Genomic DNA, 25124 nt, shown 5'->3' on the forward strand with positions numbered 1-25124 from the left:
TGCGTATTGAACGACGCGTATTTAGGTATCCATTAGTCCTCTGGCATCACTAGCATGGAGGTTATGCCTCCTTAACAAATTTACGAACTCATTCGAATAATGCTTCTCCTGGCCCGTGTGTTTGTGCAGGCACGTGCAGTGCAGGAGGCCTGTGAGGTGCCGGAAGGAGACATTAAACACTGTAACTGCCGCTCAGATTGCATCTGCCCGCTAACTTATGTTGATCTGTTGAAAAGAAGAAGCCACCTGCCACAAAGAACGGTGATATACGACTGTAAAGGCGGCTTGTTGTTCAACCTTCCATCTGTTTACATGCATTTACAACCACTTTTAATGCATATTCGAGTGTAATTTATGTCTACATATCTAATCGCCTACGCTCACATGTCACGGAACGCTCGCATTCGGAAATCCCTCTACAATCCTTCCGCTTGAACCCTTTACGGCTCATCGAGCCACGCCTTCCGGTCCGCTGCTGGGGCTGAACATCGCGATAGGGACGGAGCGGACCGGACACACGCGTGGCGGCCTCACACGCCGACATCGACCCCGTTACACCAATTTGTCCGATCATGGACAGGAGATGTCGTCTGAGCGCGCGCTGGGAACTTCCCGTTAGCGGGATTTATCGTGACGGCCCGCGGTGGCCGGTGGCAGTGGCGATGATGGTGGCGATAACGCAGAAGCTGTGACCCCTGATCAGCCTGATACTACTTTGTGCACACTTTGTACTTAACATTGCTTTTCCTTGCACGTTGTAACTACTTTGCAATTGGAAGACAATAGACAATAGGCATGCTCCAACTCTTTGCCCATTCATGCATACATACATACATATAACTTCAGAGATAACGGCACATTTGTATCATTAAGTATACTTGTCAATAATGGAGATAAGTCCCTTGCGTTTCCTGAAGTCCCCTTGCATGCGGCCGGATGGCATTATAGCAAGGTGCTCCTGTTTCGTTTTTCTCCCCGGTATACGGGAGTATGATTTGATTTTACTAAATGAAAAGCTTTACCATTCAATATGTCTTTGTGGCGTTCTTTGCTTCCAGAACAATATTGCCATTGTCACTTGCTTACAAGCAGGCAGCACATCAACCGGCACACAATAGGTGACGGTGTGCTCGGGAACGTGCCGATATAGATGGATCATACACGTGGCCAATGGCCATGCAATATGCATGCTGGTTTTCCTTCAGGCAGGGGCTGCATGCAAGAATGCAGTTTCCTCGTTAATTAATGGTTCTTTGCGTGCATAAGTGAAATTCAGTCACATTTTTGTGGAATTTTCAGAGAAAATGATAGTAAATGATGAATTTTAATTACATTGCTGTAATGATGTGAATGGCTATGAATGAACTCGGCTCGTCGGTTCGTTTGCATTATGCATATTCATTTAATATGCAAAAATGTTCATGCATCCACACTTCTCGGTTCACCCTTTTCTCGCTGGCTGTCGTCCTACGTAGGGGCGTATCTGTTTGCCTACCAGGAACCATTTGGAAGTGAAGATGCAATTATATTCGACAGTTTGTAACTTGTAATATATCCAACTGGCTCTGAGGTCTTGTAATTTTATGGCTGTATTATGACTTATCCGTCCTTCGTCTGTCATTCCTTCGCTGTCACACATCTGAACACCATCAGACAGTCACAGCGCGACTGACCGTCACAGTGTCTGGGCCTGTGCGCCCTCCGCCGGCCGCTGTCTGGCCATTCAACCCCGCGGGAGCGACGGCGGAGCCACTGTTCCCGGTAATAAGACAGTAATTACCCCCGCTGTGGCTTCCTATGCGCCTTGGGAACTATGGAGTTGACGTCGGCCGCAGAGAGTCATCAGAGAGATAACGATGGTTATATGATCGAGAGGAGACGGCGACAGAGGTGGAGATTTGAGTGGCTTGACGATAGATATGCTGCAATCAGTGGTTTGAAACAAAGTTTTTCGTGGGTCGTAAATTTCTTATACATGGGTAATTGAGATTGAGTTTGTTAGATACGTGTCAAGGATCCGTTTTTGCATTTTTAGGCATTTCTATGTAACAGTCTATTTTTTTTTTTATAAAGATTTTGAATATTTATAATAGAAAATATCCATCTCAATTCTCACAATGCAGCGGCAGCCAAATGCGTTCCATTGACACAACCGTTCGCCTGCATTCAGACGGCGGTCCGGCGTTTTGGTGCTAGGGGCTCAGTCTCCATGGCAATCTCTGGTGCTAGGCTCCTAGCCTGTGATGCAGTCTCCGGAATGGCTTGCGCGCACGGGTGTTGGCCTCTGATGCTGAGCCAGACTTGCTGTGAGAAAAGTTATATAATGTCCCTGGTGCGTTCACGAAAAGGTGCTTTCAAAACTGATCTTTATTTATTCGCTGTCAAAAAGGCCAAGAGTTCATCATGCTTCAAGGTCCAGAAAGTCTTAACGCAAATCTTGTATATTGTAGAGTAACGCGTAGCCCAGGTCCCCCAGACCTCTCCAGTCTCAACTCAAACGTTGAGTAAACATCTTTTTCTTAATTTTGTGCTTTTTTTTGGGGGGGGGGGCACTCGAGCCCTGCTCAAGTAGTGGCTCTCATGCTCCCACGCATGGCTGTCTACCTGGATTGCCTTGTTCGGTCGTTGCTGGGCTCATTTTCTCCCCCTATGACATGCCATCGTGACGCTGTGTGATGTAACGATGTCATTCTTGCAATCCAGGGAGGGTGAGTAGTGTCTTGTTTCCGGTGTGAGCACCCGCTATGTAATCAAACGCCCTTTGATGCCAGTGGAGGTGGGAATGTTGTGAGGCTGTCTCTTTCCCCTCTCTTCCTTCCATTGTCTTTATCTCTCCCTCCCTTTTTGGATTTTCTTTTTTATTTGTTTTCTTCTTATTTCCCCTATCGTCCATTTTATCTGCCTGCACGTTTTCCCTTTTAATGTATTGTTTTGTTTTGTTGTGGTTGGCCTTAAACAGTGTAAGTCTGTGCTGAATATTTACCACATTTCCGGTGTGTAGCCTATTTTGGGCACACCACCGTCAGCTGGTCAGTGGTCTGTATAGCGGGCATTCGTCTGCGTCCCACTAACCGCTGCCCTACCGTCGAGCGGAACCGAGCTTTGTGACAACTTCTACAACACCACCAGCGAGTAGTTGTGTTGTGTCACATGCGGATAACGCCTGATGACAATTGTGGTGCATCACGCACCGAGCGGCCAAAGTGGCGCGTGACGCCGCGCGCCTGTGACGGACGATGCATCGCCATCACACGCGGCAGCAGACGACAAGTGTGACGCGTCGTTTTGAGTGGGCGGTGAAATGATGTACGGCGATGAAAACGGTGCGCAGTGATTTGTCACTTCACTCAGAGCGGTGAGCTGCTCTTCTGGAAACTGTCATCACGAACAGAGTGACAGACGCATCGCTGCTGATGGTCTTTGAGACTTGATGTGGTGACGAGGAGGAGGAGAGCGAGCTGCTGGTAACGGCAATAGCTTTGCAGACTGCTGATTCTGAGCACCATCTGCTGTGCCTCAAGTGGCCAATTGGCTCTGCTTTTACACGCTCATCAAGTTACTATAATTTTGCATCTCGGGATTGTTGCTAATCTGTTGCAATCCCGTTTATTGACAACGCTCGGACGTATTATTGTTAAACCAACTAAAATGATATGAATGAAGTGTGAACAAAACGCTTTAAACCACGATAGCCCTAGTTCGTGATGACCAGTTGTCTCAATGTGGGGCGACCGAGGCGCTCAACCGTGACAAGGCTATGAATTAATTATGCAAAGAGTCAAGAGTGAAAAATTCCTAGTTCGATTGTCTTTGTCCTTTTTCGGCTACAGTTCACATTTGAAAAAAACATCGGCACCTATTGGCATTTTTATTTTATTTTAACGAATGTCCTTTGATTTATTTTTCATCATTTAAAACTGTTTAAACCTGACTTACTTTCTGCACCAATAGTGGCTATTCAAAGACCACATGTGCCCTCCCTCCTTTGAATCCTTTGAATCACCTGGAGCACTGTTAAACTCCGCCAGACTCATCACACCGGATAGTTATCTCCACCTGAGCGTCTAACGTAGCGTAACTGTGCCGTGAGCGACGCTGGTGTCATCCAAATGACGTCCGCCGCCGCCGCCGCGCCGCCGTCGTCCGTCGGCGCACGTCCGGTTCAACGCCCGCCCGGCAGCGCGAACCAGACATCAGTGGCGCGGCTGAGACGATGACGCTCTGTGACAGCAGCCAGGGACCTGTCAATGTCCAGTATCCGCTGCCAGTGAGCTGTGACCGGCCCGGTTCGCTGTCACGTAATTCAGTCAGTGTGCTGTCAGTCGACGCCTGGTGACGTCAAAATGATATCATCATGCACTTGTGGAATGCATGCAAAGTTCATATGTAACGTGTAGTACATGCTGCATACTGCTGAGGTCGGGTAAAATGGAAGGCAAGCCTCAACTTGATTTGGGTTATTATCAGAGACTGGTTTTGAGTCATTGTCTAACACTGAATAAAGGATTTGTGTAATTTTAGCTGTTTTGCTGACATGCTGAGTCGCTTCGGAATCGGCAGAACTATTGTGGAGAATTTAGCTCAGACAGCTTCGCGGCTAGTTCTGTATAGCTGGTTCTCCGATGGCTGCCTGAGTAGCCACTTGTGTCTGTGTTGTCTGGTTTGTGACGGCTGACTGGGTTTCCTGAGTAGCTGGGTGAAATATCTTCCCCTCAGCAGCCGGCTGGCTGGGTAGTCACGTGTGAAAATGGCCTGTTCGCGACCGGCTGCGGCGCGTCGGCTGCAGCCGCTGATTAGACGTTTTGGTGTTCGTGAAGTCTGTCTTCGCCGTTAGAGCGCTGATGAATGGTTTTCTGAACACTGTTTAGCAGCCGGTGTTTTCTGCTGTTGTTCGATTCAAATGGTTCTGGAGGATACACGGATTCCAAGGTGGTTGAGTAAAATTGGTGGGTGGAGATAATATGTGAAGATTGGAGCTACTCGCTAGCTTGTGCCGAAAGTATTTATTTTAGTCGTATTTGCATGTTCTGTCAAGCCTTTAATTGTATTTTTTCCTGTGTGTCCTTAAAGGAAGGGTGCCACCTTTTGGACACAACGCAGTTTTTACAAGATTAGCCTCACATGAACCTAAAAACCGGCTTCACTTACCTATGCTCGAGACGGTCAGCATTGAATCCGCACGTGAAGTTATCATTTGCGAGTTTTGCTGCCAGCATTCGGGCAGGCAAAAATCTTCAGCACTATTTCCTCGTCGTGTTAAGGGTATTTTATAAAACATGAAATCAGCAAAGGTATGTATAAAAGTTGTACTTTTGAAGCATGTTTTATCATTTTGAAAGGGTATATTTTTTTCTTTATGGTATACACTTAAGTTTTAAAATTTTAATTGGGAAGTTTTTCTAGTAAGTTGCATGAAGGGTGAAGGGTTCCATAGATCTCTTAAGCATTGTAAAGGAAAAACCTTTACTCGACTTATTTGATGTTCTTTTGACGTATCTTACTTAGTTCAACTTACTTACTACAACTTAGTTCAAATCATGTTATCTTCTTCCTTTTTATTTGTTCATCTTTTTGTCTCAGTTGCGCCATCAATGCAAATGGCAAAATGATATGTTGCCATGACAACAGGATATGCCAGCCGTCCTAGCTGCCACATCAAACGACCTTGAGTTGTAGTGGTGATATAAACAACGATCTTTTTTTTTGGCCAATGTATTAAATGCAATGTTTCGGTTTTTTGTATATTGTGGACGCGCTAACCACGTCTAAAAATTCAAATAAGTAAAATAGATTCATAGAACAAAAATTTCGGAAGGTGGCACCCTTCCTTTAAATGTGCTCTTAACCCGCGAGTTGCTGGGGGGGGGCGTTAAACGCCCCCACTTTTTTCGCCGGGCCATAGCATAAAAACGGCGCGCCGCAGGCGCGCCAAATTTTGGGTACCTGTAGGGAATTGATTGAAGTTTATTGTGACAAAGTTTAAAAAAAAATCGGTCGGAAAATTTTTGAGATATCGAGGTTTTAGTGACGTCATGATTTCTGAGTTTTCGACCAAAAACGGCATATGTTCGAAAAATCATATAAAATCACAGAATAGACATACAGACATGCCGTAAACGCCATCAGACTGCCAATACCATGAACAACCAAATGGCTATCTTCGATTATTGATTATCGTTCCGCATTTTCCAAAATCTTGAACTGAATCTTGGCAATTTCTCGTGACTACTTCACGACCATGATACATGCATTTCTTAAATTGAGCTTTTTTAGGCAAACACGTACACATATGATAAAATGAATGTCACCATCGTGTTCTACGCCCCAAATTACCCATAAAATATGTGTCACAGGCTGCGAATATCAGTTTTTATTTTCGGGGATATGTGCCTGCCCGGTTGACCTGACCTTGACCCTGACCTATGCTTGACTGACCCCTGCATAGAGCTGACACTCTTGTAGGCCTTATATGGTGGATTGTGCACCGTTTTGACAGAGTTTATGACGAGAGGCGCTCATTGCGAATTCCTGAAGTCCATGCTACTGAAAGCCCGATTTCAGGTGTTCGACCTGACCTTGACCTGACCTGTGACCTCAAAATTCAACTTTAAAGTACTCATCTGAAGCGTCTCGTCGCGTTCTTTCGTTTGCCGCCTCGTGCGTTTCGCTGCGCCTATTGGTTCTCGAGTTATCGGCTGGGGGCGTTTAACGCCCCCCCCCCCCCCAGCAAACGGTGGGTGGCGAAATACCCCAGCAACTGCCGGGTTAAAAGCTACGCTTTTTATTCTTTTCAGGATTATTTCTCTATTCCTTCACGTCAAACCAGTTACGAAGCATCAGGTGTCGTCTCATGATTTTCACGGTTTCAGTCATTTTTAGTTACAATGATTCATCAACGTTACATGAAGTGACTTGATGAAATTACATCTGTCATGCAAAGGTCGAGTTAATATTTCTCTAGCGCAGCTGTTCATGTTCCCACCATCCGTTTTGGAAGATAAGTGACTTCCCTAATGATAATTACTTTGCAATTCATCCCAATTCTGGCCCGGACAATTTTCCGGCCTTCGGAGCAGAAAACAAAGGTGATGTGATCTGGGCATTACATCTGGTGTGAACCAGCCATTACAAGACGAGTGCATGACTCACTCATCTGCCTGTCATGATATGCTGCGGCGCTTTGAAACTTTGACTACAAGCTCTGACTCAGGGCAACAAACCGACGTAAAGCGATGAACGCACTGCAAGGCTTTGGCGACGGCTTTGTGTCCACTCCCGTCCGATCGTCCGGGAGTGGACACCGGTGTGCCTCTGAGTTGGGAACGGCAGCCGGTGGCGCCCGAGGGCTGTCAGACGACGTTCGTCCGTACGTACATACAACACCTGTTCCGACGCCGCGGAACGGTGTGTATTGGCTAGCAACTCAGGTGCTATTGAGGGCTGGTCAATAGAGCCGCGAAAAAATGTGTTGAGCGGCTGTGGAATATTCGATTAGATATTGGCAGGGTCGTTCATCGGGCTAAATTTGGTGAATAGAAGCGACTGCTCACGCCGATACGTAAGCTTCTAAAATACTGGGTCGAAAAGTTGATGCGTAATATCCTAATGCTGGCCTCTTTGGCTCTAAAATTTACATATCTGATCATCGACAGCATAGTCTGAAGTGTTTGCTAAGTGTCTATTATGAATGTAGCACCACAGCACAGATAACAGCCACTTATTGGTTTTTCTCTTTTTAATTCCCTCATATTCCTTTTTCAACTTATTAGTGTGCCTTTCTGTTAAATGATAAATCGCTGATCAGTTAAGCATCCATTTAAAAATTATGATGTGGTGGCCAAATACTTCGCGGCCTAAATCTCGGCATCTTCGTCATTTGTCGAAAATAAAGGTCGTGACTAGGTTACCTTTTAAGATTTACCTCCGACCAATTTCACAGAACCATCTGGCACAAAATACATTTGTCTAAGAGATACTAGATCGGCCCAGTACCATATACGGATCTGGAATATTGACTCTCCTTCGTCCCGTGCTTTACCAGCCATTTGAGGATCTCAGGTAACAGCTCTTCCACCGTTTATAACACCGACCGGTCATATAAGCGTAAAGCGGACGACCATTCATAAAAGTACCGTATTTCTGGAGTCCGCTGTGTCGCTGCGGGCTGTGACCGCTCTGATGGTCTAAAAGCCCCGTGTCACCGTCCGTGATTGGCGCACACCGATCGTTGGTCGGCCGAGAGAAAGGGCAGTGTAACCGGCGACCCATCCGTCACCCGGTCACCCGTGTAGTGACGTCACCCGGCCACCCGTGTAGTGACGTCACCCGGCCACCCGTGTAGTGACGTCACCCGGCCACCCGTGTAGTGACGTCACCCGGCCCCCCGTGTAGTGACGTCACCCGGCCACCCGTGTAGTGACGTCATCCGGCCACCCGTGTAGTGACGTCATCCGGCCACCCGTGTAGTGACGTCACCCGGTCACCCGTGTAGTGACGTCACCCGGTCACCCGTGTAGTGACGTCATCCGGCCACCCGTGTAGTGACGTCACCCGGCCCCCCGTGTAGTGACGTCACCCGGTCACCCGTGTAGTGACGTCATCCGGCCACCCATGTAGTGACGTCACCCGGCCCCCCGTGTAGTGACGTCACCCGGCCACCCGTGTAGTGACGTCACCCGGTCACCCATGTAGTGACGTCACTCGGACACCCGTGATTTCGGTGATGTTACGGGATGTCGGGTGGTCGCAGAGGACGATCTCATGATGTCAGATAACGTTTGACGATACCAGTAGGTACGGTCAGAATCTGGCAATTGGGATGGCTCGAAGTTTTTTGTTGTCTTTTCACGATAGTTTGATATTTTGATATGAGCAATGTATGTGAGGGCGATGAGCATTGAACATATTCCTGAACAGACATTCAAGTCAAATGGAGGTGACTTTTAAGCCCGAAACAGGGGTTTGAGGTGTTGAGAAGAAATATTTGTGCTTTCCGTGCCGATGAGAAATCAAAGGGGTGAGAGGCTCTCGCAAGTCTAGGTAGTTTCTGATGACAACGCTGAGAACATTTATCGTCTCAGGCTTGTGCGACAGAAGATCAGTCATGACTGAGCTGAGTCTGGGCTCAGTCACAAATGAAACACTCATTTTTCTTTCGTGATATGTGACTGGTCCAGGCTCCAGCCCCTCTCTGCGCTTCCATATTTGGAAGGTGTCATTCCTTCAGTGGGAGCCCATGGTGCCAATGGCGCGGGAACTACTTTCAGACGGGGGAGGGGGCACACTATAATAGAGATCAACGTAGGGTACCCCCAAATCTAGTTTTCTCACCGGTTTTAGGCCACTTATTTTCATCCCTTGGCTTTTTCAACAAAAAGAAAACATTTACAAAAAAGTGCGGTACCTAACCTATTACGTCTCAAAGTTGTGGGGGCACTGCCCCCACGGCCCCAGAGCTGGGGGAGGGGAGGGGGCAAGCTGCCCCACTGCCCCCCCCCCCCCCGGTTCCCGCGCCTATGCATGGTGCTGCACGGAACCGACTGCCAGCTGCCGCACATGCGGGCGTTGTAACCAACTCCGTGTTGGTAGCCGGTGAACTATAGTTTCCACTCTCAGACGCCAGGTGGCGTTCTGGCCATCCGGAGTGCAGCGCCAGCCGAGCGATCAGAAGAAGCTTCAGTACATGTACCCTCCGCTAGGTGGTGAGCTCACCCCGCAAGTGCTCTCTCTCAGTGGCTAACTCACGACAGATGTCGCTTTCAGAGGATCCAGCTTGAGCGTGTTCTGTAGATGGCGCCTGATGTGCCTCCGATCTCCCCTGAAAACCACGAGAAGTTCAGGGCGAGTCACCGTTCCGTGCTTCTATCCTCAGGATACTGAAATCCTTCTCCTCCACGCCGCAACCCCCCTCCGGGCTGGACAGGCAACTTTATCTCATGCGGGCTGCTCCCTTGGAGCGGCACCGCTGCTCCTGAGGGAGCGCACCCCGTAGCCGGGTGCAGTGCAAGTGCCTTGGGGCTGGGTGGCCTGTCCTCTGGACGGGCTCAGCCCCGGCGACTCACTAGGGTGCCTGCCCAGACCAATGTCTCCCCTAATTCCTATCATCCTTCCGGCTCTGCAATGGTCTTGTCGACCGAAAGGGCCTAACCCAACAAAACAAACAAACAAAGGGCGAGTCAGAGTGTGTTTCGGTTCATGCCGTCCAGGGGTGCGGAGGTGGAGCCGGAGCCGGAGCCGGAGCTGGAGCCGGAGCCGGAGCCGTCAAAAAGAGACTCCGGCTCATTTTTTGAAGAGGAAAACATTATTGACCTATAATAATTCGGTTGGACAGTTCAAGGCAGTAAAACATGTGGTAGGTATTTAAGATATGAAAATAGCCTTGTTATGCAAATACAGAAGCAACGTGCACCAATCCCATCATCTTTTTTCTTCCACCCGTATTTAATTGCATAGGGGATGTACTGAGTATTAGAGCCGGAGCCGGAGCCGGAGCCGATTTTTTTTTCTCCGGAGCCGAAGCCGGACCCGGAGCCGTCTGAAATTTCCACGACTCCGCATCCCTGGTTCACGCAAAACTAGGTACTGCTATGAGGATTCAAGGTGGTTGTACCCACTTCAGCGAGACGACCAGCACTGAATTTGATCTGCAGGGGCATACCATAGATGCCCAGAAGAGCATTGCAGTTAAACAACAGTACGTCATGATAATGATTCTCGAGATTTTTTCCCAAACGTTTCGTTAGTCGTTTGTTCGTTCTCCAAAATATATGATAGATATTTTTGTTTTGTCATTTGTGTGTCGTAAGGCGAAACATGAGACGCAATGAAAAGTGAAGATATTGTACATTAAAACATATTTGAAACACTTCTGCGCACTAAGCCTACTGAGTACCTACTGAATATGTTTTAAAGTTTTTGTATCTACGTATGCTTACGTTTTTGTTTTTCCCAGATGGTCGTCCTACGATCTACGCTTAAACTTGTCAAGCTAGGCGGAAACTGCTACCTGGCATGTTTTACCTGATACTAACAAGCTCAGTGAAATCCATTTATGTTGGCCAATATCAGGACGCTGATACGTGCGAACAGTATCGGAGTTTTTCCGGGTCAGATTCCAAGGCACTTGCACCATCTCCCTTGTTATAGCCGAATTCCCATAGGTTAGTTCTTATCGCGGCCATTGGCCGGCCACAGCGACCGCGGACATTTCAGAAAAATAGTCAGCGAAAGCTCAGCCGCCGGTTCTCCATTTCACCGCTGTATCACGAACCATTCAATCAGGATCTGCCATGACACTGATCGACCAGGAAATGGCTATTTTAGGAACGCAAATAGTATCTGGAATGCGCGAACAAAGCGCAAAACTACTGCGCAGGGACAGTTTTGCACCGTTATTAAATGCATATCTGCTGCACGCGCTGATTGCCCGGTTCCAGTGCCTAAACGTGTGACCAATATCCGCCAGCATCGGGGCGAGTTGACGTCACCTAGCATTAGCATTGGTGCTGGTCCGCTAATCATAACGTATAGTGGGCGCAAACTTTTCTTCGCGCTCTCTTCACGCTATAATGCGAAGAGAGGACAACATTGTGAATGTGCCATGTAGCTCTGTCGCCAATCTTAATGCGATTTTTACGTTGATATTGTCTACAGTGTAGTTTGCGACGTACTGGCTGGCCCACGAATCCAAGTGAAAGGTGCCCTCATATCGTGATTGCTATTATTCCCGTAATACATAGGGTGGAGACTTCCACTGGCGTCCAACTGGCGTCTAACTGAGCAGACGTCCAAGTTGGCGTCTAACTTGGCGTCTTACTGTTGGACGGAGACTTCCAAGCTAGACGCGTCTAAATTTAGCCTTCGCCAGATAGACGCAGCGGCCGTCCAGCTAGACGCGTCTAAGACTTAGACGCGTCTAGCTAGACACGAAATGGAAGTCTCCACCCATAATATCATACCTTTTTTTCTGAACCCGTTGGCAAACGTATTCGATTTAAAGTCATCCTTATATCTAGGCCAGGACGACTGCTGTGCAGTATTCAGAGGAACATAATTATTTCACCGGGTGTGGTAACCCCGAGCAATCCTCAAAGTTAATCTGGGACTGGTCGTGTGGCTGGCGTGATGAAGTTATAAATTCGACCATTGTCTTGTCTGACAAACGATTCGCTAGGGTGGCATTGATGTTGCGATACCATTTGTTTTGCAGAAAAGGATGCCCACCCGGGCAAATTGGCAGTCGGTAGTGGCATGATGCAACCATTCCAGCTATGTGTTCTTCTCGCTGCCTGCTACTGTTTAGTTGCCTGCTTTTTTGGCCTTAGCATACATGGATGGTAGACTTTGCTTCACTGTGCATAATCGAATTTGTATGCATTGAAGTTGGTCAGTGTCATGAATGCGAGAAGCCTCCACTTATTAGCAACAATTGACGTACTACATATGTCAAGACAGGACACACGGTGTGCGTGACAATTAATCAGAACTTTCTTTAAAATCATAACCTTAAAATTTGTCTCAATTTGTCAATATCCTTATTGCGGTTTAAAAAATGAATTTTGCCATCCTTAACTCGGCCTTCAAAACATGGCCAATTCAGATGCACAACTGGCACCCCAACTGAACCCCTTACCCAAACATCTCTACAAGCCCGCGAAGTGGGACAGTTGCGTGCACTGACGCCTGGCCTCTGTGCGCCGAAATCAGACCAACTGTCTGATGGAATTGACGTTATCTGCTCCGAAGATGGACACTGCACTGTAAAAAATGATTACACGTTTTGTGTTATATGGCCAAAAACGACTCGGTACAGCCGTATCTCATAACACGCCACCGTGTTTTCTCATACACGGTAAATCCGTGCTACATAACTCGGTATGAGTTTTGACTTTCCAAAAAGTGGTGTTCCGTAACTCGATAAAGACATGTTACCGAGTTCGATAACTCGCCAACATGTTTCTAGCGTATCGAATAACGTGTAAAATAGCTCGCATTAAAGATGTTAAGTGTTCAATAACACCACTGGTGTTTCTGGGCTCGGATAATTATCGGCTACATAAACTTATTTGTGTTAACATATCCGGAAATTAGATGTTAGTAAACTCGCCATAAACGTGTAACGTGTTTCGTAGCTCGGTTCGTGTTCATATACTTCCCGTCCAGTACCTCCTTTTAGAATGTATATTAACGCAAAATGAGCTGCATTACACGATTCAATGATCACGTTGAGTGAATATATGAATATATAATTCATGTGGACTTATTGCGATGAAAGGCGTACCTTCTTTGATGCAAACGGGGCTGTAACAGGCCCAGCCGCGTTTAAACAGAGGTAACGTCTTTAAAGGAAGGGTGCCACCTTCCGAAATTTTTGTTCTATGAATCTATTTTACTTATTTGAATTTTTAGACGTGGTTAGCGCGTCCACAATATACAAAAAACCGAAACATTGCATTTAATACATTGGCCAAAAAAAAGATCGTTGTTTATATCACCACTACAACTCAAGGTCGTTTGATGTGGCAGCTAGGACGGCTGGCATATCCTGTTGTCATGGCAACATATCATTCTGCCATTTGCATTGATGGCGCAACTGAGACAAAAAGATGAACAAATAAAAAGGAAGAAGAAAACATGATTTGAACTTAGTTGTAGTAAGTAAGTTGAACTAAGTAAGATACGTCAAAAGAACATCAAATAAGTCGAGTAAAGGTTTTTCCTTTACAATGCTTAAGAGATCTATGGAACCCTTCACCCTTCATGCAACTTACTAGAAAAACTTCCCAATTAAAATTTTAAAACTTAAAGGGACTATCCCACCTTTAACATGGGGTTTGAGTTGAGATAGCCAAGTTTGCGGCGAGGTTCAGAAACCACTATCTATCTAGGTTGCAACCCCCGCGGCCTCTTTGTGTTGAAGCAATTCGTTCCCTTCATTTGAAAATGGGCCTTGTACAAGGCCCTATCTTCAACATGGAGCGACCGTTAGTGTGACGTCACCTCGTTTAGTCATTCTGATTTAAATGGGTTTGTTCGTTGAAAAATCGCTTAAAACTTGGTCTGAACTTTGTTGTGGTGCCTACAGAGTAAAAAGAATCAGCTTTATGACAGTAATGTGGCCTGGGGAAGGAGGTAATTTTGGGCTGTGACGTCACATATTTGAAAGTTTGTGTTTGGAATATGGGAAGCCTACGATGTTTAATGAAAAATAAATGCCAGAACCGTGTTCCTGGTCATCCAATCTATAAAGTCGGGCACAATTTAACTGGTTTTAACAACATTTTAGAAGGTGGGATAGTCCCTTTAAGTGTATACCATAAAGAAAAAATATACCCTTTCAAAATGATAAAACATGCTTCAAAAGTATAACTTTTATACATACCTTTGCTGATTTCATGTTTTATAAAATACCCTTAACACGACGAGGAAATAGTGCTGAAGATTTTTGCCTGCCCGAATGCTGGCAGCAAAACTCGCAAATGATAACTTCACGTGCGGATTCAATGCTGACCGTCTCGAGCATAGGTAAGTGAAGCCGGTTTTTAGGTTCATGTGAGGCTAATCTTGTAAAAACTGCGTTGTGTCCAAAAGGTGGCACCCTTCCTTTAACCGCAATAAATCGACATGAAGTATACATTTATACAACTCATTCCACATAATTATTGAGGCGTGTAACACAGTTCGTTTTGCTTTAACACACATCCTCGTTAGCCAAGTTCATTAAGTCTCAGAGTACAGATCTACTCATTATATATTTCAACAGATTGTTCACAGTAAACAATACACATGCGCTCTGAGCCTCATCAGAAGTAACACCACGGCGGACGAGCAGTGGACAGTGGTCCTCCGCGATCAGCAACACTAGTATTGTGAAAGACACCTATGAATAACACGTCTTTGGGCCTGGCGATGGGAGAGTAGAGGTGCCGTTTCACATGCATTAACTGGCGCGGTCTTCAGCTTGTCGAGCCGATCGTCGCAACGATTTTTTTAACGACTTTCCGGTCGACATTTGGAGAGCTATTGCGTCAATACTAGCTGGGAGTTCTGACCGCTGGGGCATTGAATTTTCTCATTGAACACGGGGAACATTGCCGCACAAACTAGGAGGCGCACACTCAGAGGCGTGTTGTCTTCGGAGATGGCAGCCTCGCTCCCCTCCACCCATGACACTATAGCGGTACGAGAGGAAATTCTAAAAAGCGTCCAACTTCTGGTTCGTGTCTGAAATAAGAAAAAAAATAATGTCAGTAAATGACGAAGTGCATGAATGAACGGCATTATGATACATACTCTAACCTTCGCATGGGTGGGGGGTCGGGGGGGGGGAGCGTTGGCCACACCTGCCAGTTTTTTTGCGAGTGTAAAAAAAATCGGCGAGCAGCGCTGCGAAACTTGGTATAGCTTATAATACATCAATTTCACATCGTGAGTAATATTTTCGATCCCGGGTCACATAAGGTCAGGTCACAGTCCAAGTTAAGTGATCATGCCTCTTTAAACTTTGTGATTCAGTCATTTCTAAAGTATATTCGTACTAGAGTTGCAAAATTTCCCTACCGCACTACCGGCATGCCGGTAATTTTTCACTACCGCAGGTTTTTTCGTGGTATCTGGCATGTCTTGCCGGTAGCATGCCGGTATTTTTGATTTTGCACAAAAAAAATTATCAGCATATGATTCAAACTTTGGACACTAAGAGGCTATTGAATTGTAATAAGTTGGACAATGGGTGGCTGTTGGGTGGGGCGGTTACTGAAATTGCCAAAATGTGGCATCTCATGTAGGGGTAAGCCAGAATCAAGAATGCAGGTTTTTTAGTATGCCGGTAATTTGGCGGTTTTTTTTGCTTGGGGCGTGGTAGCATGCCGGTATCCCAGAAAATGTTTGTGGGGCGGGGCGGTGCCGGTAGCAGCCCATTGGGAAAACTTTGCAACTCTAATTCGTACATCCCAGAAGTTTGAAACTCATGCTATTGCATGCAGAGCTTGTCATTATGAACAATTTGCATTTCTCGGAATTTTGATATCTGTGACGTAAGGTCAGGTCGATTTTGTGACCCCTCCATTGACTTTTAGTCAATGGAAGAAAATTGAAATCCGCTTCTTTTGGCCGTAAATACCCTCAAACATCGGGACACAGATGAACATGGCACAATGAACCGGAAAATTGCACCTGTGACCCCCTTTAACCCGCGAGTTGCTGGGGGGGGGGGCGTTAAACGCCCCCACTTTTTTCGCCGGGCCAAAAACGGCGCGCCGCAGGCGCGCCAAATTTCGGGTACCTGTAGGAAATTGATCGAAGTTTATTGTGACAAAGTTTCAAAAAAATCGGTTGGAAATTTTTTGAGATATCGAGGTTTTAGTGACGTCATGATTTCTGAGTTTTCGACCAAAAACGGCATATGTTCAAAAAATCATATAAAATCATAGAATAGACATACAGACATGCCGTAAACGCCATTAGACTGCCAATACCATGAACAATCAAATGGCTATCTTCGATTATTGACTATCATTCCGCATTTTCCAAAATCTTGAACTGAATCTTGGCAATTTCTCGTGACTGCTTCACGACCCTGATACATGCATTTCTTAAATTTAACTTTTTGAGCCAAACACGTACACACATGATAAAATGAATGTCACCATCGTGTTCTACGCCCCTAATTACCCATAAAACATGTGTCACAGGCTGCGAATATCAGTTTTGATTTTCGGGGATATGTGCCTACCCGGTTGACCTGACCTTGACCCTGACCTATACTTGACTGACCCCTACATGGAGCTGACACTCTTGTAGGCTTTATATGATGGATTGTGTACCGTTTTGACAGAGTTTGTGACGAGAGGCGCCCATTGCGAAGTCCTGAAGTCCATGCTACTGAAAGCCCGATTTCAGGTGTTTGACCTGACCTTGACCCGACCTGTGACCTCAAAATTCAACTTTAAAGTACTCATCTGAAGCGTCTCGTCGCGCTCTTTCGTTTGCCGCCTCGTGCGTTTCGCTGCGCCTATTGGTTCTCGAGTTATCGGCTGGGGGCGTTTAACGCCCCCCCCCCCCCCAGCAAACGGTGTGTGGCGAAATACCCCAGCAACTGCCGGGTTAATGCCTCTGAGGTCATCTCAGGTCACGAACCGTCTCACAGTTTCTGAAGACACCAGGAATGTGTTCAGCTTAACCCGCGCCCCGTAGGGGGGGGGGGGCCGAAACGGCCCCCCCTGTCCTTTTCGGTCGATATCTCCTAAACGGCTGGAGATATCGCCACCAAACTTTCAGGACCCCTCCGGGCATCAATTTTACACATTGTGACCAAAAATTTTTCCAGAGGCTATGATAGGTTGGCCACAAATGACGTCAGAGTGACGTCATGTTCTGTCATTTTCGACCGAAAAAAGACCTTCGCGAGAAGACCTGTCAGGACTACAGCTTTGAAGATACAGAAAAATGATCAAGACATAAAAGGTGTAGAATTGACAGGGCTACAAAACTGCTATCTCGAATTTTTGAAATTTATGAGTTTTGACCCCCAAAAATCAAAAAAGCATTTTTTTTGGATATATTCGCCAAAAAATCCAAAAAGTTTTTTGAGTTTCGAAAAAACCGGAATATATGTGATAGTGCCTATCGTCTTCTATCTACATACCAAATTTCAGATAGATACCTCGTTTTTTGGCCAAGTTATAGCGAAAAAACTGTTCAAAAATGATGACGTCAAATTTTCAAACTCAATTTTTGGCAATTCTAGAACTCGTAGAGCAAAACGAAGACCACCATTAGACTCCCCGTGACGAGCTGCATCGAATCGATACCCATTTTATGCAAAAATATCAACTTTGAAATTTGACCTAATTTGACCTGACCTTGACCTGACCTTCACAAAAACGTGACCTAGGCTGGCCCCAAAGGCTGCCTAACCCACATAATCGCATTTGTCATGTAAAAAAATTGACCATAAAACATGTATCACACGACACGTTCATATTGTGACCCCCGGTGACCTGACCTCGCTGTGACCTGACCTGGTATCAGTGACCTCAGATAGCAAAGTATGTGTTTGACGAACAATGTACCATCGATGGTTTTCAATAAATTACCAATTTACTCGCTTTCACAGCACATTTCTTGAATTGCCTGTGAACGGTGAAAATCTGACCTTTGACCTGACCTGTGACGTCATCGGTTTGACCTAGGTCAATGAAATTTGGTCACAAGGTAGTTCTCGGGTGGGGCTATCGAACGCCGTTTGAATTTTGAAAATCGGCCGGTAACTTTCCGAGATCTTAGGGGGGGGGGCCGATACGGCCCCCCCCCTACGGGTGGTAGGGTCCGCCGGTAGCCCTACGGGGCGCGGGTTAACAATACGAATCGAATGACTTGCAACAAGACCTTTTCCGTGACCTTGACCTGAGGTCAAATTTTTAAGTTGACCTTTTCGGGTCAACTTATAGGCTATTCGACGCGTCTCCCCGACGTCATTTTTCTTTGACCTATGACATCGCAGGACGGCAAGCAAGGTCAAATTGTAGCAGTCTATAATGACAAACATTTTATTAAAGTGACTTATCATTTAAAAGAGACGACAAAACGTTGATACCTATTTAGTCAGGAAGAGAGGGGCAAGTATCGTAGATATTACTCTAGACTACTTTCAGTACCTAACAAGTGCTGAAAAAAATCGGACGTCACAAGAACAGTCGCTTTTTATTTTTTAGTCTTTCAAATAACTATATCACTGGCAGTTTTACAGACACATATTTTGTAAATTTTTAGGATGTGTATGGCTACGAAACGGGAGATGTTCAAAACTGTGACACTTTTTTGAGACACCCTGTAAAGGCAATAAGGAATAAGGATCTCTCCGACATATGCTCCGTTTTTAACTTCCCTAAATTAAAAAAAAAAACTGGAGGAGTTTTGAGTGTAGAAATATGAAAATATTGATATTTCTTTTTCGGAAATTTTGTGGTAGCAGTTTCCTTTGTCATGCATTTTGTACCTAATGTGCGATTTTTGAGTCTTTTGATTGAAAATCTATTTTGTGATTTATTCCCGTGAACGACCTTTTTATTTTTTAGACGGAAAATGTCCGAACATGACCTCAGTTTGACCCCCATAACTCATGACCCGAGGTGACCTAGGACGCATTTTTCAGGAGTTGAGTGAAATTGATGTCCGGAGGAGTACTAGAATCGGCGAGTTAAAAATCGCGGCCGTTTTTGAGTTATCAGCGTAAAACAACAGGGGTGCCTCCCACTCCCCAGCGGGTCGCGGGGGTCGCGGGTTAAGCCCGCACCCTTTACTGAAGTGACCGTCCCTTGACCTCTAAATGGCCATTCCCTGCCATTATACTCTACACGAAAGGCCAACGTTTATAAACTAACACATACTTGGCGATTAGGTAAGTTCACCATCGACTCTATAGTTTATACCTATTATCGGTAACGTCCAACATCAACCCTGATCAACCCAATAGCCAATGCACATCAAAACAAGATACCTATATTTAAGAACCATCAAAATACAGACGGCTGAGTTTCGGCGTCCGGATCCGTCCGCCGGAGGAGGCCGTCAGCCGTCGCTATGGCAACGGCCTGGCGCTTGGACAGCGGGACAGCTGACCACGGGAGCGGGACGAGAGAGGGAGAGCGCAGGGGTAGAGCGGGGCGCCGGGGCGCCCGGGCTCTCGTCGGATTTGGGTAATCGCACTAATCGGTTATGCTTTTGACGATAATAAATATGTTAAACATGTGATTTTAATTTTCAATATCGGCTTCATATTATAGAAGGCAAGACCCTAGTTTACTAAAATACAACAGAGTCCCATGCAGACACTAATTGTGATTTGTGATATGTGAAATAATAAATCGGCAGAAATAGGACAATACCTTCTTATCCTGTTAGCAGTTGAGCCGCATTCATCAAGGAATGAAGTCCTGCCTCACAGTCTTGAGCTCTGACTGTGGGACTTGGAGATTTACCTTCATTCTGCTCATCTTGAGCCGTATTCTGAAATAAATAAATTGTGTCAGTTCGCAGCCAAACAGATGTCTACCTACTTCTTATCCACAGACAAATAGAAAAGCAGAGGGAGGTACCATGGAAAAGAGAGAGAGAGAGAGAGAGAGAGAGAGAGAGAGAGAGAGAGAGAGAGAGAGAGAGAGAGAGAGAGAGAGAGAGAGAGAGAGAGACAGTTGGTGACATACCAGGGAAATAAGCTAAAATTAGAGTGCTCTTTTTATTGCTCCTGCCCCATGTTGAAGAGATACCCCTAAAAGCGTGATCTTTTATCGGCCCTTACGCAGCAAGGCAGTACTTCTCAGGCCGGTGGATGGTATCAATAGAAAGAGAATGCGTCAAAGATTAACATGAATTAATTAAAATAACATTAAAATGTTAATTAAGCGTGGAAATTAGTCCCAAACTTAAGCTAATTATTGCTCCTACCTCGGCGACGGCGCTCCCCGCAGTCAGCGGAGAAGCTAAAATAAAAGCCACCATCCTCCTCCGTAAGTCAATTTTAGAGCGGCCGAGTGGGCCGATGCGGGGCCACCAAACTGAGGTGAGACGTGGCTAGCAATTGCGAACTGCCATAGAAATCAATATCTTAAGACGTACAATATGGGATAATTACTCTGAAGCAGGAGTGAAAGCATGAGTAGCTAGCAAGAAACGAAATGCATAGATTGGTTGAATTATGTACAATAGGCACAGCTCAGATGCAGCCATTTCTTTGATGTTGACATTTGACATAACCCTTCCTCTCCTCACCTACGACCTAAGTACGTTGGCAGTTACCGGCATAGTTTTTTTTTAGCACGAGTGTAATTCGCCATCGGACCGCAATGCATGTTGCTACTGCTAGGCTGCTGCAATTACAACGAACATACGAATACTGCCTTCATTTGTAGACGTTTGTTTTTTAGGCAGTCTTTGACGTACAAGGGGGCATACCTGTCGACAACTTGAGTTTCTCCGAATTTCAAAAACTCCCAGAATTCCAATTCCTTATGCACTGTTGTAGGTACAGCTATGTTCACAAGTTTTCGTTTCCTCCTGCTCTAAAAAGGATGATATTTGTCGATTTCGTGCTTCGCTGATAGAAGGGTGCGTTTAATAATTAGGCCCAACGCTTTCTGCATCCGCGAGTACCTTGAAAAGGGAACAACAGTTTCCATTTATTACACTATGGGACAAGTGACAAAATGACCACCGCAACACGCATGAAACGGAGCTCATATTCCTAAAAATGTCTACAATCACTTCTTTTCTGACACTATTAGCAAATACCATCTCAAGTTAGGTGGTTGACAGACAGTCAATGGAGATCTGGGGAGACTGAGTGATGCCAATTCACCACTTAACTGATAATGAGGGCCGAGGGAAGAGAAACATGCAACATGCACAACTGACAACTTGACAAGTGACAAAACACTACCACTATTGCGCAGTGCACAACAAATTACAGCAGCCAGCCCAAAAATGCTTTTGGTGGCTAATTGCAAAACAAGTCACTAATAAATGTCTTAGTTGCAGCTGAACACTGCACAATGATCACACTGTTCACACATTGAGTGAGATGCCACAGGTGGTTTGAATCACACTTTGGTACAACTGCAAATCTGAAGTGTTGTCATGAGGTTCATGCCTCCATGATCACAGCACTTTGGTTGTGGTTGGCATAACACTTGTAGTCTGCAGAGTTCCACATGAACTGCAGACACCTCATCTGGTGGTCTTCATGTTGCTCAACTTCTTCAGGAGGCAAATGTCTACCACCCAGCGGAAGCATGGTCCTGCAGAAAAGAAAGGTAATGCATAAGGTACAAACATTATCTGCTGAAACAGCCCCTTCTGTTTGCTGTTATTAAACTTTTAACATTAACATAACAACATGTATTCCATGTATATTACATTTGTTGAAGTAAAATACTGCCCGCTATTTCAAAACCAGAAAATGAAATTATATTGTGGCATAATTCACATGCTCAGATATCAGTATAATTAATTTAAAATTTGGCATATTCTATATAGGTAACACATTCATAGAATGTTCTACTTCACGTCACAAGGACTCACAATCTTTCTGTTGGGTGTTTGATTGACGCATTAACTAGGTTTGTCTTAGGTTTTATTATTGCAAAAAATTCATATTGCATTATTGTATCAAAATACTGCCAGCAATAACAAAACAAGAACATGAAATGTCAATGAGCAAGCCGCCTTTCCTAAAAATGGATTACTTTGAAAAGAATTTTAGTTTCTTTTAAGGAAAAGGAGAAATGAATATCAGGTTATTATCAAAAACCACTCAACCAGCAAGTGGCTGGGTGGTTTCACAGCAAACATCAAGCCAAAACATATGCTTACATTTATCTAACAATTGAGCCATTTGACTACACAAGGATATGTGAGCAAAATAAGAATCCAATCATCCAATGTTGACTTCCTTGCAAAGTTTATGCCTTATTTTATGAAAATGTGTCACTAGAATATGATACTTATCATCGAATATCATTTAATTTACGATTTATTTCGATCGGAACGCACATGGGGTCCCGCGCCATTTTCGTCGACGATAAATATGATCGTGTTTCATGAAGAGATAAGGGGTTTCAATGGTCTTTCAAAGCAATAATTTGATGCAAAAATTTGTAGGAAATAATATAAAGCTGGTTCAAATGGCCATCAACCATTTAAAACACCGAAAATACTCACAACTCCGTCCCGACGACCACGCAGCACCGCGCACGCCACACTACTGGCACAATGCCAAAACTGCCGTCACAGCAGAAATGTTTTTTTTCTCGATTGCAATTGTGGAATTATTTATTAAACAGAAGATTATCTTTCCGAAAAACCGACTGATTTCATACACAGATGCATGGAAAATAAAAAAATCCCGGTAAGTTTATTTGTATCGTTTTGTCGATTTTGACATGCTCCTAGTTTGCAACCATATTTCGATATGTTCTACAGGGAGTTCAGAATTATTTCAGGACCAATCTTTTTCTCATTCATTTTCCCGTCGATCATGAAATTTTTAGAGCGGAACAATTAGTTTCCAGGCGGTCCGAGCGGTTTTCGTGAGAAGGGTGCAAAAATCGGCGTCATTTTTAGAGCCTCGACACCAGCTCAACACAGGACCCTATGGGAGACGGTGAAGTAGCGGGAGCAATAAATAGAGCGCTCTAATTTTAGCTTATTTCCCTGGTGTGTCACCGACTGGAGAGAGAGAGAGAGAGAGAGAGAGAGAGCGAGAGAGAGCGAGAGAGAGAGAGAGAGGGCAAGAGAGAAACCAGGCAGGCTAATTATAACTAGCTGGTAGATACATGGCAAAAGTTGAAAAGGTACAGTCAAAATTATTCATGTAAGTAGCATGTTTACAAACGCACACATAGCCACCAGTGGTGGAGTGGCAGAATGAGAATCAGGGCCGAGGGCTCCTCCTTTCCATCCATAACGCCACACTAGTCACTACACGGATAATATTTATGTAACCACGCCTAAAAGGCATTTAATATCACTGATGTTATTGCTAAGAAAAATTTGGAGCAAGCATCACTTGTACTTACCAACAAGACGTCACACGCAGCACAGACACGACCTCCCTGGATCGCACAAAGATGGCGACTGAGGCCCACGCGGCGCTGCATTTGGCGCGAAACTGAACCGAGTAAGTTAACAACCCACAGTGTTAATTGGTGTTAATGTCCCTCAAGATCGCGGCCCAAATAACCCCATTCGGCTTTTTAAACTCGACGCAGAGGGGTAAAACACGGCAACGTGTCATTCAACACGGTAGAACCGTGCGCAAGAATGCTTCCACAAAATCGTATTCGTGTTTCGGAACACAGTGTCCGCCAATTGCGGGTATGAATACATGGCGATTACTCGAACAGTGTCAAGCTCAGGCTACACTATCAGCGTTTTTTCGGTTTCTGCGTGATTTCGGTTTCCGCGTTTTTACGGTTTCTGCGTTTTTTCGTTCCGGGCGGCCGCCGCGTGGACGGTGTTGTTTATAGCATAGTGATGGATAAGTTATCAAATTAATTAACTATTCATGTTAAATATTATCATGTTTTAACAAAATTATAATTAAATAATTGTTTTAAAGATTTTACAGCAAACAAGAATATATTTTCGATCATAATCATTTGTCAGCTTAATTACAATTATCATATTTGAAGCAGAATGATGAGTTTTTAAACACATCTTGCCTTCTTTAATCATGAATTACACCATTTTTATTATTCACATTTGAAACTGTTCCATCGTCACAATATTATTAGCAACAATCACTTCTAATCATTCATCACTAAAACGAAATCCCGCAGAAACCGAAAAAAAGTTCACAGCTCTGAACTTTTTTTTCGGTTCCGACTCGTCGGTTTTTGCGGGTTTTCGTTCCACGGGACGCCAGACTGGCAGTGTAGCTTGCGCAATGCATTCGCTATGAGGCGAACTTGACGACGCGAACCGAAATCCCGCAGAAACCGAAAAAACGTCGGAATTCATGCTAGTGTAGCTTAGGCTTCATTGTACATGGGGATTCCGAGCTAGTTCATCCTGATTTGGACTAACCGTGTTTTGCTTCGCAATAAGGTTTAAATTACTCGATAAATACGGATTCATTAGCAAGTTAGTTGTTTGAACACATCGTTAAAGTGAGTCAGAAAACTCAAACTGTGCTAACATTTTTTACAGTGTAGACGGAGCGGTAGGGATGTTTTGCTGGTCGACCCGCCGGGAAGGGGCCCGGGTACGTTCTGCTTTACTGCGGTACAGAGAGGAGTATGGGCAGCTCTCTGGACCGTGAATGGATGAGTATGATGGTAGATATGTTGTCTTTGCTTAGTGGGAGCTGGTGGCGTCTGTATTGGCTATCTGATGATACACAAGGCTGCATGTGTCTTGCTACAAAGCGACAAAAGAGGTTTGCTCCTGTAGTTTCCTGTAAGGTGTCATGTGACAACAGAGAACTTGAAGAGCTGTCAGCGGGTACTCTGGTTTGAAACACTTCCGGCGATGACATGACACGGCCATTGTCTGTCGTGTCCGATAGGTACGGCGACAGATCCAGTGGTACCTTTATGGAGCTGCACTGTAAAAAAAGTTTACCAACT

At 45.1% G+C, this 25124-nt stretch overlaps 1 long non-coding RNA gene across 1 annotated transcript; it reads right to left on the bottom strand.

The window, feature by feature from the left end:
* Positions 1-14731: 14731 nt before the first annotated feature.
* On the bottom strand, positions 14732-23732 carry LOC122369704. The gene is made up of 3 exons (XR_006254456.1): positions 23574-23732; positions 19887-20007; positions 14732-15222 (listed from the first exon to the last, which is right to left on the bottom strand). It is a non-coding gene; the product is annotated as an uncharacterized LOC122369704 (long non-coding RNA).
* Positions 23733-25124: the final 1392 nt, after the last annotated feature.

This window comes from Amphibalanus amphitrite, unplaced genomic scaffold (genome assembly GCF_019059575.1).
Source record: "Amphibalanus amphitrite isolate SeventyFive unplaced genomic scaffold, NRLGWU_Aamphi_draft 001064F_arrow, whole genome shotgun sequence".
Taxonomy (NCBI): Eukaryota; Metazoa; Arthropoda; class Thecostraca; order Balanomorpha; family Balanidae; genus Amphibalanus; species Amphibalanus amphitrite.